This window comes from Anastrepha obliqua, unplaced genomic scaffold (assembly GCF_027943255.1).
Source record: "Anastrepha obliqua isolate idAnaObli1 unplaced genomic scaffold, idAnaObli1_1.0 ptg000171l, whole genome shotgun sequence".
NCBI classification, from domain to species: domain Eukaryota; kingdom Metazoa; phylum Arthropoda; class Insecta; order Diptera; family Tephritidae; genus Anastrepha; species Anastrepha obliqua.
In genome coordinates, this window is record NW_026562256.1 from 37,341 (window position 1) to 50,000 (window position 12,660).

A 12,660-nucleotide genomic window follows, 5' to 3' on the forward strand; every position below is an offset into this window, starting at 1 on the left:
CCACAGACGGATCCCTGCGGACAGCCTCGCTCCACCCCAATCTCCACACTCCCGCCCACTCCTACCATGGATGCTTTTCTGTCCGAAAAATAACTCCGCCATAGAGTAATTTCCGGACAGCCAAGCTCCTCTAATCTCTGCAACACACGATCCCAGCGCAAGTAATCAAATGCCCCCTTAAAGTCAATAAATATGCCAAGGACATATTTATTGACGTTTTCCCTAACTACACTCTGAACATACAACCACGCATCCTCTATACCACGTCTTTTCCTAAACCCATACTGCCTATCCGACCTAACACCCCGAGTTAGCTCCTGAAGCCGCTCAACCATAACCCTTTCCAGCACTTTTCCAAGTACTGGAAGGAGGCTGATACCACGATAAGATCGAGGATCGCTCCTGATCTTATCGGGCGACTTCAAGAGTGCAACGACCCTAGCAATTTTCCACTCGCGTGGAAAATATCCCTCCCATATGCATTTATCATAAATGGCCTCCAAATATTCCGGAATGAACTTCCACAAGCATTTGCACATCTCTCCGTTCAAACCATCGAAACCTGGAGACCTTTTAGACCTGACCAGGCCAAATGCATAATCCAACTCCTCAGCTTCTATTGGAGGGACAGGCACCTCTTGTGCAGGAGGAACCTGAACCTCAGCCCTGGGAAAAAACTCGCCTAACAGAACATTGGCACACTCTCTCCACGTCGATAATACAGTATCACCTACGCGAAGAGAGCTAGCCATCTCATTTCGACGACCCCGACAGATCCTATAGACCTGTCCCCAAGGGTCGTCCCTATTTTCCCCCACAAATCTCCTCCACTCTTCCTCCTTCACTCTCACAAGCATCTTCTTATACTCTTTCATCCCTACGCTAAATTGATACTTGAGCTGAGACAGATTCTCCGAATTGGTCCGCCTGCCGCGTTGAAACAAACGCCTCAAGCGTCGGACAGACCTCCTCTTTGAATTTAACTCACTCGTCCACCATTTCACACCTTTCATTCTCACAGCCCTAGCTTTCCTAAACAATAAGTCATTCACACCCCAGACACATTCATATAGACGAGCAATTTGCTCGTCAACCCCCAATTCCTCAAACTCCCTAAGCGGTATATCCAATACCGCTTCCCTAACAGTATGTCCATATCGGTTCCAGTCGGTACACGAGGTACGCCATCGCCTCAATGGACTCCCCCCTTCTAGCTGCGGGGTACGGGGAGTAACCATAATTTGTATTAAATTATGGTCACTAATTCCCCAACCCCCCCTAACACTCCATTTACACTCGAACCTACCCGCTGCTGCGTCATTCATGAGCGTCACGTCAATGTCACTCACACCTCTAGGCCCCTCAAACGTATACCATACGCTTGGTTCGTTTGCTACAAGAAGGTTATTCGCCACAACCCACTCGCTCATAACCTCACCCCGAGTGTGGCTCCGATATCCAGCAGTATGCCTGGATACCTTGCTGAACCACATCGGGGAGGTAGCATTCGCGTCAAGACACACGATGGCAGGAATGCTACTCTCAAGTAGTAGCACCGCATCAATGTATCTTAAGTAGGGCTCTAGAGGCTCGTCAGACTTGCAGTACAAGCTGACGACATTCATTCTGCCGAATTCCCCCTCGACACACACACATACTCCCCACTGTGATGAGTCAACTACTACACAAGAGTAGCTTGGCTCACACACAGCTACTGCGGCCTTGACTCCAAGGTCCGTAAAGACCCTGAAGCCCCCAGGAAGGCCTCTCACCACCCCATTGGTGGAGTATGGTTCCTGGAGCAAAGCAATGCCGCAGCCCCCCTCCGACATACACGCCCCCAATTCACACATCACGGCATATGACCCCTGACAGTTCAGTTGATATAGTTCAACCATCAATGTCTAGCGTTCGCACGGGCAACAATGGCACAGTACACCGGGCAGACAGTGGACATCATCAGATGTCCGGCTGGCTTGCCCTTAAATGCACAGTTGCGACAATGCGGGGCATTGCCACAACCTGCACTCCTGTGTCCTTCTTGCCCGCACCTACGGCAGACATCCTTCTTGGCTCTGCATTCTGCCACCCTGTGGTCAAACCCCATGCATCGGAAGCAGCCGGGCGTCAGTTGGTCTGGCCGTACCCGGAAGGAAAACCACTTTATGTAGCAACGACCTGCTTCCAGGAGGGCGGACATTAGCATGTCCGTTCCCTCAAGGACAACATTCGTCACCCCATCGGGGCTGACCTTCCAAGGACGGCTGATCATCCTCACGTCCTTCTCACGGCACCCAGGGCTGAACTCCTTGAGGTTCAACCGGAACAACTCTCCCATGAAGTCCTCAGGGGAGATCTCCGTGTGGACCCCCTGGACCACAACCCTAGGCCCCAGCTTCCGGCGTATGCTCACATCGAGCCCCACTTCAGAAAACTTGGCATTTTTTGCCAAGTTATCCCTCTCGGCAACGGATGGGGTGCGAATAATCGCACCTCCATCCTTCAACGGGCGCACCTCGTGCACCCTAACCCCCATGGAAGGCCCTACCTCCTTCACCACTTTCTTAATCACCTCCTTGGAAGTAGTGGGGGTTTTACCCCTCACTACGACCGACCAGGTCTCAACTGGCTTGGGCACCGGCAACGCAGGCAACACAGGCGCAGGCGCCTGAGGTGCCGGCATCATCGCTGCACCAGCCAGCGCAGCTCCAGCCGTCCTCCGAGGTGCTTCCTCCCTACTTGTCTTTGTGGCTTCTAACCGCCCACGAAGATGGGCGATCTCCGCCACCATCTCCACAAAAAGCTCCTCGAACTCCAAGGAGTATCCCAGGAGGTCCTTAGCTAAACTCTTCGGGACGCCGTCCATGTCTATGACGGCTCCACTAAAGGCCGTCACAATGGACTTGAAGCGCCCCATAAACTGCACCCCAACTTTCTTGCGTTCGGCATCCCCACCGATCGCACCCAAACCTTTCAGGGAAGCACCCAATTCCCCACGGATTTCCTCCAAACGCTTCCCTGCGGGACCTAATTTTTCCCCCGTCTTCCGCCCCTTGCGCCCACTCCCAATCTTTCCGCTTTCGGAACCACCCTCGCTTCCACTCACCTTTTCAGGTACCTTTAAAGATACCTTCTCCACCGGAACCGCTGCACCTCCAGCGGTCTTCTTCTTAGAACGGGGAGGAGACCGCAAGATCACCTCCTCCTCTCCGGACGTCGTCTCGTCCATTGCCGACGATGGCACCGCCGACCCGCTTGGAAGAGAGGTGTTCGCCCTCTTCCTCAACCCTTCTGATTTGGGCATTGCCCAACTCTCCACCACTAAGGTTGCCGAGTTCGCCGTATAAAGGCCTCCCGAGCAACAACAAAAACTGGGTCCCTTTTGGGCGACGGCAACTACTGCACGGCAGGAACGAACCCCGCACAGGCACGCACACAGCGGCTGCACCTATCGGCGAGCCAAAGCAAAGCGCGAGGGCGTAGCCCACAGCGCCAACCAAAGGTTTGGCAAAGGCCACCACCAATGCCTTGCCGGACGGAACACTGTTCCCCGAACAAGGACGGGTCGACCGAGGTGGAGCTAACGCCGAGCTCGACCGCAGGCAAAAACGCAGCACGCTCTGTTCGCGGCACCTGCACAAGGTATTCAACCTTGGCGCAGTACTTAACCCACGCACAAAAGGGGACGCCCTTTTTACTGTTGCCAAATATGGCAATATAGCGGCACGACAGACCTAGTGTACACGCACCCAACGAACCCACGCCAAAAAATAACAGCGCGACACTACACCGACGCCAAGAATTAACGGCACGCGCCAAAAACCACGCCAGAAATAGCGGCACTCAAAAGTTGTAAACAACTTACCAACAAGGTACACTTGTACGCAATGTACAGTCACGCAAACGGTGGCGTCACTAGCACAAACCGTAGTCACCTGAGCAATTGCTCGTAAACAATGCACCGCTATGGTACAGCTACGCACAACACACCACGCCGAAAAACAACGGCACGCCCGCAAAAGTTGTAAACAACTTGATGGAAAATTTCCAACGCTGTATCTAGCAGCACTCACAAACACGCACTCTGTGTCTATAGCACGGAGTATATTGGCACTCACTGGAGTGTCCAACAACACTACCGTACGGCACTTTCAATTATTCGTAACACTGTACAGCTACTACAAAGTAGCGTCACTCGGACAACGGCACTCACTAGCGCAATTAATTGTAAACACTGTACCGCTATGGTACAGCCACAACAATATTAGCGTCACTCGCACAACTGTAATACACCGGTACTCACACACGAATGTAACCGCAAAAGGAAATCACAAAAATCGCAAATCACCGCTTAGCACACGACACGTCCGCACTATTCAACAGTCAGACTGAGAATGAGTAGATAGGGACAGTAGGAATCTCGTTAATCCATTCATGCGCGTCACTAATTAGATGACGAGGCATTTGGCTACCTTAAGAGAGTCATAGTTACTCCCGCCGTTTACCCGCGCTTACTTGAATTTCTTCACTTTGACATTCAGAGCACTGGGCAGAAATCACATTGTGTCAACACCCGTTAGGGCCATCACAATGCTTTGTTTTAATTAGACAGTCGGATTCCCCAAGTCCGTGCCAGTTCTGAATTGATTGTTAATTGATAATCGTTATAATTTAAAAGGAATATATATCGAATGATATAATTCCTTAAAAATTTTAGCAAGAAAGTTCCACAATTGGCTACGTAACTACTATCCGGGGAACAAGAATCGTAATTCTCTATTTACCCAGAACGAGTACATAAACCATGGTATTGCTTCCCAATCAAGCCCGACTATCTCAATCTTCAGAGCCAATCCTTATCCCGAAGTTACGGATCTAATTTGCCGACTTCCCTTACCTACATTATTCTATCGACTAGAGACTCTTCACCTTGGAGACCAGCTGCGGATATTGGTACGGCCTGTTGAGAAGTTTGCGTGACCCCACCATAAATTTTCAAGGTCCGAGGAGAAAATATCGACACAACAGTAAATGTCATGCTCTTCTAGTCCATCTACCATATCTCTCTTCGAAAGACTTCCATGGTAGTACGACTATAAAACAGAAAAGAAAACTCTTCCGATATCTCTCGACGGCTTCTTTATGGTCGTTCCTGTTGCCAGGATGAGCACAAGGCCCATTTTTAATAACAAACGGATACTCAACAGGTTACGGAATTGGAACCGTATTCCCTTTCGTTCAAAATAATTCAAGTATTTTAATTATTTTTAAATATATTTTTATTAATATTTTTTTTTATTAAAAACTTGAAAATTTTCGGCTTTCGCCTTGAACTTAGGACCGACTAACTCGTGATCAACCACTGTTCACACGAAACCCTTCTCCACTTCAGTCCTCCAAGGTCTCATTCGATTATTTGCTACTACCACCAAGATCTGTACCAATAGCGGCTCCATGCAGGCTTACGCCAAACACTTCTAAGCACACTATTGTACCCTCCTACTCACTAAAGTTTCAAAATTTATAAATCAATCGAAATTGTTTTATAAATCATCTACTTTAGCGGTAATGTATAGGTATACAACTTAAGCGCCATCCATTTTAAGGGCTAGTTGCTTCGGCAGGTGAGTTGTTACACACTCCTTAGCGGATTACGACTTCCATGTCCACCGTCCTGCTGTTTTAAGCAACCAACGCCTTTCATGGTATCTGCATGAGTTGTTAATTTAGGCACCGTAACATTACGTTTGGTTCATCCCACAGCGCCAGTTCTGCTTACCAAAAGTGGCCCACTGGGCACATTATATCATAACCTCAACCTTCATATCAAGAAAGGTGAGGTTCTTACCCATTTAAAGTTTGAGAATAGGTTAAAATCGTTTCGACCCTAAGGCCTCTAATCATTCGCTTTACCAGATAAGATTATTTTATATAATTTTTAAATGCACCAGCTATCCTGAGGGAAACTTCGGAGGGAACCAGCTACTAGATGGTTCGATTGGTCTTTCGCCCCTATACTCAATTCTGACAATCGATTTGCACGTCAGAACTGTTTCGGTCTTCCATCAGGGTTTCCCCTGACTTCAACCTGATCAAGTATAGTTCACCATCTTTCGGGTCACAGCATATATGCTCAAGGTACGCTCCAGTTAGAGGTATAAATAATAATAAATTATCATTATACATAACTATATGGAACGCCCCGGGATTGAATTAATTGACTATTTATTAAAAAATAGACTAAAAATTAATCCCATTATATTTAAGTTAAGTTAATTATGCCATTAAGTTTAATATAACTCAATGACTTGCACATATGTTAGACTCCTTGGTCCGTGTTTCAAGACGGGTCCCGAAGGTATCCTGAATCTTTCGCATTGTTAATCATATAAATGCATACAAATAAATATTAATATCATAGATATTAAATTTTTTGTAAAATTCAAAAAATGAATTTTAGCATTATATATAATAAAATCTATCAACACTTTATCAAATCATTAGTATTTATTTTATGTTAATATGCTTAAAAAGCAAATTAATTTAAATAAACTTAATATCACCAATGATCTTTTGATAAATACTTTATTATGTTAATAGATTACAATGTCCTTATATGAAAAAAATGCACATTATTTTTTTAATTATTTAATGATGAATTTTTCATAATGGATATTCAGGTTCATCGGGCTTAACCTCTAAGCAGTTTCACGTACTATTTAACTCTCTATTCAGAGTTCTTTTCAACTTTCCCTCACGGTACTTGTTTACTATCGGTCTCATGGTTATATTTAGTTTTAGATGGAGTTTACCACCCACTTAGTGCTGCACTATCAAGCAACACGACTCTTTGGAAATATCTTTCTAGTAATCATTAACGTTATACGGGCCTGGCACCCTCTATGGGTAAATGGCCTCATTTAAGAAGGACTTAAATCGTTAATTTCTCATACTAGATATTAAGATATTCCATACACTGCATCTCACATTTGACATATAGACAAAGTGACTTAGTGCTGAACTATTTTCTTTTCGCTCGCCGCTACTAAGAAAATCCTTGTTAGTTTCTTTTCCTCCCCTCATTAATATGCTTAAATTCAGGGGGTAATCCCATATGAGTTGAGGTTGTTTTAATATTCTTTTTTTATCTTCTCACAATTTAATAAAAAAATTATATCATCTTTTCATCTCTATTTTTCTTTTCTCCTTTTATATATTGTAAATATATAAAAATAATAATAATGTAAAATGAGGCAATCCTAGAATAAAAAATTTAATTTTTATGCTAGACATTCCTCCTTTTAATTACATATATAAATTATTATTTTATATATATATATATAAATAATATGAAAATTTTTTGTAAAGAATACTTAGATTCAATATTTTCATCATTTCATTTTATTTGAGAGGATTTTTTTTTTAAAGAATATATAATAAATAAAATTCATTATATATCTTTATTTTTTTTGCTATTAATATTATGAATTATTTAAAATCCAATAATATACACATTTGCTTAAATTCAATTATTTTTATAAAAGAATAAGCAACTTATTTAGCATAGTCTTACAACCCTCAACCATATGTAGTCCAAGCAGTACTTTAAAATTGAATTTAATGTACATAACAGCATGGACTGCGATATGCGTTCAAAATGTCGATGTTCATGTGTCCTGCAGTTCACACGATGACGCACAGTTTGCTGCGTTCTTCATCGACCCATGAGCCAAGTGATCCACCGCTTAGAGTATTTTTTTATTTAATTTTTATTTATAACAAATGTCAATTTTTTTTTGCATATATTAATTGAAAGAGTAAAATTAAATAATATTAATAATATATAAATTGATTTTCTTTCAATAATATATATCAAATATATTTAACTCTAAACATTTTTATTAAGTTGCGAATGTCTTAGTTCAACAATAATACAGTGGTGGTATTTATTATGATTCAATTATTTTGTATTTTTTTAATCATTTTATGTATATATATAATAATATAATAAATATATACCACTTTTGTTATTGTGAACAAATTAACTTATCATTCAATCAAATGAATAATAAGTACAACTTTTTATTTTCATGTTTAAAGGTTTTTAAAAGAAAAAAATAAGAAAAAACATTACAAAATGTACCATCATATATTATATTTAATATGATATAATTGATGGATCACAAATTGAATGAAAAAGAATAAAAAGAATTATGGATTCAAAATAATTATATAAATTTTTTTTTTTTTTTCTTTTTTTTTTTTTTTTTTTTTTTCTTTTTGTTCGTTTGTTTGCTTGTCTGTTTGTTTGTTTGTTTGTTTGTTTGTTTTTCTTACGGATATGGAACACAATAATGATCCTTCCGCAGGTTCACCTACGGAAACCTTGTTACGACTTTTACTTCCTCTAAATAATCAAGTTCGGTCAACTTTTGCGAAACAACCGTGACACACGAGGCGTCACAGTGATCACGTCCGGAGACCTCACTAAATAATTCAATCGGTAGTAGCGACGGGCGGTATGTACAAAGGGCAGGGACTTAATCAATGCGAGTTAATAACTCGCACTTACTGGGAATTCCAAGTTCATGTGAACAGTTTCAGTTCACAATCCCAAGCATGAAAGTGGTTCAGCGGTTTACCCGGACCTCTCGGTCTAGGAAATACACGTTGATACTTTCATTGTAGCGCGCGTGCAGCCCAGGACATCTAAGGGCATCACAGACCTGTTATTGCTCAATCTCGTTACTGCTAGACGCAATTTGTCCATTTAAGAAGCTAGTGTCCTTATAATGGGACAAACCAACAGGTACGACTCCACTTATATAAACACATTCAAACACTTGTACATTCAAGATGTACGCATGAAAGAAGGCTATATAAGTTTCAACATCATAATCCTGAAAGCATCTATTTAATATATTTGAGTCTCGTTCGTTATCGGAATTAACCAGACAAATCACTCCACGAACTAAGAACGGCCATGCACCACCACCCATAGATTCGAGAAAGAGCTATCAATCTGTCTTACACGCTTATGTTCGGACCTGGTAAGTTTTCCCGTGTTGAGTCAAATTAAGCCGCAGGCTCCACTCCTGGTGGTGCCCTTCCGTCAATTCCTTTAAGTTTCAGCTTTGCAACCATACTTCCCCCGGAGCCCAAAAGCTTTGGTTTCCCGGGAAGCGACTGAGAGAGCCATAGTAGTAGCTACACCCAATTGCTAGCTGGCATCGTTTATGGTTAGAACTAGGGCGGTATCTGATCGCCTTCGAACCTCTAACTTTCGTTCTTGATTAATGAAAACATCTTTGGCAAATGCTTTCGCTTAAGTTAGTCTTACGACGGTCCAAGAATTTCACCTCTCGCGTCGTAATACTAATGCCCCCAAACTGCTTCTATTAATCATTACCTCTTGATCTAAAAACCAATGAAAGTAGAACAGAGGTCTTATTTCATTATTCCATGCACAAAATATTCAGGCATTTGGAGCCTGCTTTAAGCACTCTAATTTGTTCAAAGTAATTGTACCGGCCCACAACAACACTCGATGAAGAGCACTGAAGTAGGTTTAAATAGGAGGAATATATAAAAAATACATTGTATTAATTATATATAAGAACTCCACCGGTAATACGCTTACATACATAAGGTAATGTACATACCACAATATATAGTTGTACTACCCGTATGAAGCACAAATTCAACTACGAACGTTTTAACCGCAACAACTTTAATATACGCTATTGGAGCTGGAATTACCGCGGCTGCTGGCACCAGACTTGCCCTCCAATAGGTCCTTGTTAAAGGATTTAAAGTGTACTCATTCCAATTACAGGGCCTCGGATATGAGTCCTGTATTGTTATTTTTCGTCACTACCTCCCCGAACTGGGAGTGGGTAATTTACGCGCCTGCTGCCTTCCTTAGATGTGGTAGCCGTTTCTCAGGCTCCCTCTCCGGAATCGAACCCTGATTCCCCGTTACCCGTTGCAACCATGGTAGTCCTAGATACTACCATCAAAAGTTGATAGGGCAGACATTTGAAAGATCTGTCGTCGGTACGGGACCATACGATCTGCAAGTTATCTAGAGTTCAACCAATTTAACGATCAAATGATCGCTTGGTTTTAGTCTAATAAAAGCACACGTTCCATAAGGTCCGTGTTTATATTGCATGTATTAGCTCTAGAATTACCACAGTTATCCAAGTAACTGTTAACGATCTATGGAACCATAACTGATATAATGAGCCTTTTGCGGTTTCACTTTTAATTTGTTTGTACTTAGACATGCATGGCTTAATCTTTGAGACAAGCATATAACTACTGGCAGGATCAACCAGAATAATATTTTTATTTATATATTTTTCTTTGTTTTTCATATTTGAAAATTTCATAAATTACGGTGTATATAAAAAGTAAAGGGGCGACCCCCCTTTAGCTTTTCTTATCAAAATTCAAAAACCGTTTTTTATGAAAAAGAATTTTCGTTCTCTATATTATATATTTTATATAAAAATATAAGAACGATATTTCTTCTTAATATTTGCCAATTTTCAAATAATTTATCATTCTTAATAACATTTTACTTTTTTTTTCAAATGCATTTTTAATGTAATAATTTCATATATTACATAATTTTTCTCTTTGAATTGAAATTAATAATTTCATAATTCTATTTTTTAATCATAAATATATATGATTGAAAAAATTTTCTCCTCTTTTCCTTTGTTTAAAATTTAATTTTTCTTATAAATTTTTGTTTTTCTTATTTTTTTCTCTTCATCATCTGTTTAATTTCCTGTATTTATACAAGAAACAAACAGTTGAGGATAATTTCTATGTAATGCTAGTATAGAATATAAAATTTTGAATTCAAAAATTTATTTCTATTTAAACTAACTATAGAAAACCAGGAATAAAATACAATAACACCAATATGCCATAACATGTTAGTATAGAATATAGATTCTTCATATATGTATATATATTCGAAAATTTTTTCTATTTAAACTAACGTATGGAAAACCAGGAATAAAATCATAATATTACCAGTTTAATATGGCTCAAATTCGAGTTTCATATAGTTATGATTCGATTTATATGCTTCAATATCATTGGTTAGTTAACTTTTGATATTTTCATATTATATCACATGCCTTCACCGTGAGTGTTTTTTGCCATGCACACCTCACATTGTCAAAAATGTATGGGAAAAATTCATTTCAATACATTTCAGTTTGATTTGAAATGTCTTTATTATATATTTTAATGGCAATATGCCAAGGTTATATTCCATAACTCTTTATTTAAACTAACGTATGGAAAACCAGGCATAAAATCACAATATTACCAGTTTAATATGGCTCAAATTCGAGTTTCATATAGTTATGATTCGATTTATATGTTTCAATATCATTGGTTAGTTAACTTTTGATATTTTCATATTATATCACATGCCTTCACCGTGAGTGTTTTTTGCCATGCACACCTCACATTGTCAAAAATGTATGGGAAAAATTCATTTCAATACATTTCAGTTTGATTTGAAATGTCTTTATTATATATTTTAGTGCCAATATGCCAAGGTTATATTCCATAACATGTTAGTATTAGAATATAGATTCTTCATATATGTATATATATTCGAAAATTTTTTCTATTTAAACTAACGTATGGAAAACCAGGCATAAAATCACAATATTACCAGTTTAATATGGCTTAAATTCGAGTTTCATATAGTTATGATTCGATTTATATGCTTCAATATCATTGGTTAGTTAACTTTTGATATTTTCATATTATATTTCACATGCCTTCACCGTGAGTGTTTTTTGCCATGCACACCTCACATTGTCAAAAATGTATGGGAAAAATTCATTTCAATACATTTCAGTTTGATTTGAAATGTCTTTATTATATATTTTAGTGCCAATATGCCAAGGTTATATTCCATAACATGTTAGTATTAGAATATAGATTCTTCATATATGTATAGATATTCGAAAATTTTTTCTATTTAAACTAACGTATGGAAAACCAGGCATAAAATCACAATATTACCAGTTTAATATGGCTTAAATTCGAGTTTCATATAGTTATGATTCGATTTATATGCTTCAATATCATTGGTTAGTTAACTTTTGATATTTTCATATTATTTCACATGCCTTCACCGTGAGTGTTTTTTGCCATGCACACCTCACATTGTCAAAAATGTATGGGAAAAATTCATTTCAATACATTTCAGTTTGATTTGAAATGTCTTTATTATATATTTTAATGGCAATATGCCAAGGTTATATTCCATAAAATGTTAGTATAGAATATAGATTCTTCATATATGTATATATATTCGAGAATTTTTTTCTATTTAAACTAACGTATGGAAAACCAGGCATAAAATCACAATATTACCAGTTTAATATGGCTCAAATTCGAGTTTCATATAGTTATGATTCGATTTATATGCTTCAATATCATTGGTTAGTTAACTTTTGATATTTTCATATTATATCACATGCCTTCACCGTGAGTGTTTTTTGCCATGCACACCTCACATTGTCAAAAATGTATGGGAAAAATTCATTTCAATACATTTCAGTTTGATTTGAAATGTCTTTATTATATATTTTAGTGCCAATATGCCAAGGTTATATTCCA

At 39.3% G+C, this 12,660-nt stretch overlaps 1 non-coding gene and 2 pseudogenes across 1 annotated transcript; all 3 read right to left on the bottom strand.

The window, feature by feature from the left end:
• Positions 1 to 4,346: 4,346 nt before the first annotated feature.
• LOC129252294 (large subunit ribosomal RNA) lies at positions 4,347 to 7,128 on the bottom strand (annotated as a pseudogene).
• Positions 7,129 to 7,572: 444 nt separating this feature from the next.
• Positions 7,573 to 7,753, bottom strand: LOC129252296 (5.8S ribosomal RNA; annotated as a pseudogene).
• A 599-nt stretch (positions 7,754 to 8,352) lies between these two features.
• On the bottom strand, positions 8,353 to 10,343 carry LOC129252290 (small subunit ribosomal RNA). Its single transcript, XR_008583359.1, has one exon. It is a non-coding gene; the product is annotated as a small subunit ribosomal RNA (ribosomal RNA).
• Positions 10,344 to 12,660: the final 2,317 nt, after the last annotated feature.